Genomic DNA, 3263 nt, shown 5'->3' on the forward strand with positions numbered 1-3263 from the left:
TGTTTGTAATAAAGAAATATCTGTTTTTAAGAATCTTCTCCTGTATAAAATACAGCTAGAAGAAAACAGTAATCACTTACCTTGATCTGTTTTATTTTGTTCTGTTGACCACTTCAGTAAGACTTCTGATCTCTTGCAGAAAACATTGTCATTTATTTAAAAGTTCCCATACCCCAAGTCTTTACAGATTTAAACTCTGGTCTTCTATTATATTCACAGACTATTTTCCTTTTCCCATCCCATTGGCATATGTGCATTAACAAGTAATAATGTGTTATTGACTCTAAAGTAAGCACATTAATGATCCATGTGACCTTCTTCTATCACTATCTGTACATTCAAAATTACAGAAATGACTATTCTAGGCATGGCATTTCTTTAGCATGGGATAGCAGTAGTTTCCTAAGAAAGTAAATTAACTGAAAATCCCCCAAGCATGAACTCCATTTAAACTTCAAAATTAAAATAATATAATAACAATTAATGCCCAGAGCCTGAAAAAATATTTTTATGGAATGAAAAATGCAACATGGGCAAAATATAAAAACAGTCTAAAATCAGCCTTCAACAAAGACCCTCTAACTTCAGATAAAGGGACAGTGTAACTCTGATTTGTGATCCTGCTTCTGCAGCTAGCTGAATAAATTACCTAGTGCAGGGAAGAGAAGACCCATGTCATTAAAACAGTCTTTTAAAGGCCAAGTCATGGTTGAGACCATTATGTCACTTCTTCAGCAATAACTTTGAAATCTAAGGGGAGAAAAATACACAAATGTTCCCACACTTTGGGGACTCTTGTCCCAAGTCTTTAATTATGTTGCAGCTTCAGCTCCAGCAGGTGATCTGGCAGACCGTTCTCCATTCAGGCGCTTGAAATCTCTGCAAAGTTGTGCTCAGAGACATTTCTTGGTAACCTCTGTCTAGAGGTGGGAGATAGCAAAATATTTCAGGAAGGACAAAAGACAATAATTTTCAGTCTTTCTTAAATGAAATTCTAGGTGGAGGTTTGTTTTTGTTTTTAATCGGGACATGTCATGTGTGAATGATACAGAATACCGAATCTCTCACTGCTGGATTTTCTAGTGGAATGAGACATCCGGGTCGTGACTCACTCGACATGCTGCTTCTCCATCCAGAACATCAGTTCCTCAAACATTCAAGCACTACACATCGCTCTCGCCTGGACAGTTTGGAACAGCGAAAGACCAAAGGAACACCGTCTGGCTAGATATGCATCTCATTATTTCTTGGATGCAAATTATGGGAGAAGAACAGGCCCATAGGCCTCAGATTTGATTCACCAAAATGAATTAAATCTATTCCCTGAATGTAGTCCACAGAATCAGGTGCTTTATCGGAGACTGTTTGTACATTAGTCTAATATGTATGAGAATGCCTTGAAAAGTCTCTTTAAATTCTGCCACTCAACACAGAGTTAGGCTGGTGGTTTTAATATAGCCTCACCTATACAAAATGCAGAGCTATGCTGAAGTTGGATGGGGGAAGAAACACTTGCCCTGTAACTGGCTTGCCTGCGCCAATGAAAGTTTAGAGAGAGAAGACCTGAGAGCCAGCTTGGAAAAATATCACACTTAGGATAACACACTGTGGAACAAAATTCTTGTATTAAGAACAAAAAATAACCCCTCTCCCGAAGAAAAATGCACTGAATTTGAAAGCTTGTCAAAGAATATCCCAACCATGCACTCGGTCCAATAAAATGTTGTCACCCATAGAAGTACTTGCCTCTCATCCCAGCTACACCATCACTCCAGTACTATTAAAACTCCCTCCGCTCTGACCTGTATTAGATTTTTTTAAATTGCTCCTAGGAAGGGAGAAAATTGCATACAGCAATGTTATAGACTTTCTGTTGTATCTGGCTTCTCAGGTAAATTTTCTAGGGGAAAATGAATATTGAATAGGCCTAGAAATTAAGAAATAAAAAAAACCCTGAAAAAATATTTCTGGAGAGATGTTTAAAGACAATGAGAGTTTGTATAGCTAAAACTCAGCTTTGGGCCAAGGCCCATTGGATACATAAGGTGAGACCAAATATCTTTCTGAAGTAAAGAGGCTGTATTGTGGTGCATAGTTTATGCCTCAGTCTTTTGGACTCTTTATACTCTGTGGAGAGCACTCGTTTTTATATCACTTGTGTCACATTCCTGGCACATTCAGATCTGAATCAGTCTAGTGGCTTCAGTCTGTACCAGAAGTCACTGACAAGATGCAGTCTGTCTGTCCTCACGATTAGGTCCTCCACCAGGGCCAGTATCAGTAGCCAGAGAAGAGACCAGGGTCAGGGGCCAAGAGACAGGGCTGGGTCAAGATTAGTCCAGAGGACCTAAGAGTGATAGACAGGAGAAACATAGAAGTCAAGAACCTGACATTTTATTTGTTTGTTTGTTTGATTGATTCATTATATGCTGACCTTCCCAGAAGCAGCTCAGGAAGGACACAGATACCAAAGGTGATAGTGTATTCTTCCCTAGCTGTCTCTGTGACTACACTGATTTGTCTGCATCTCATACTAATGCACTGAAAGGAATTATATTCTTGCTCCTGTAGGAAACTATGTATGTACAGAGACCAGGCCTGGGCACTGGCAACAAAAATAGAGGTTAAAAGAAAGACAAGCTTATTGTCTTCCACACCAATAACCAGGTGACCAGGGCACCCACTGAGGCGGAGAAGGACAGGTGTTATAGAAGCTGTTCACCTGAATTTTTGAATTCAGGTTCTTCTTTCTAGCAAATCTCAGTTCAGTCATTATCCAGGCCCTTCTCCAATGCTTCTTTAGAAGATGTTTCAGTACTGTAGTCATTAGAAAAAAAAAATCGACAGAGGATTGTGCCAGAGGGGAGGTTCTGCCATGCTAGGAACATGTACCCAGACTATCCAAGGCTCTGTGTGCTAGGGGAGCAGCTGCCTCACACCATCCAACTTGCTCCCATCTTCCTGATCCCAGATATCTCCCACATACCTTCCTTTCATGGTTGCCCAGAATTGGTGCTTCAAAACAAGATCAAAAGACAGCCCTGAGTAGTGTCTGATCTGTGTTGTGGTGGCTAGTGGGTAGTCCTGGGAAGCCCAAGTGATCCAGGTTCAAATCATTTGACACAGAATGAAGGTTTCCAGCTTCTCAGTTGGGTCCCCTGGTCCCTGAAAGGCAAAGATTCATAGATTCATAGATGCTACGGTCGGAAGGGACCTCAATAGATCATCGAGTCCGACCCCCTGCATAGGCAGGAAAAAAGGGG

The sequence above is a fragment of the Alligator sinensis genome, unplaced genomic scaffold (assembly GCF_000455745.1).
Source record: "Alligator sinensis unplaced genomic scaffold, ASM45574v1 scaffold2076_1, whole genome shotgun sequence".
Classification (NCBI taxonomy): Eukaryota; Metazoa; Chordata; order Crocodylia; family Alligatoridae; genus Alligator; species Alligator sinensis.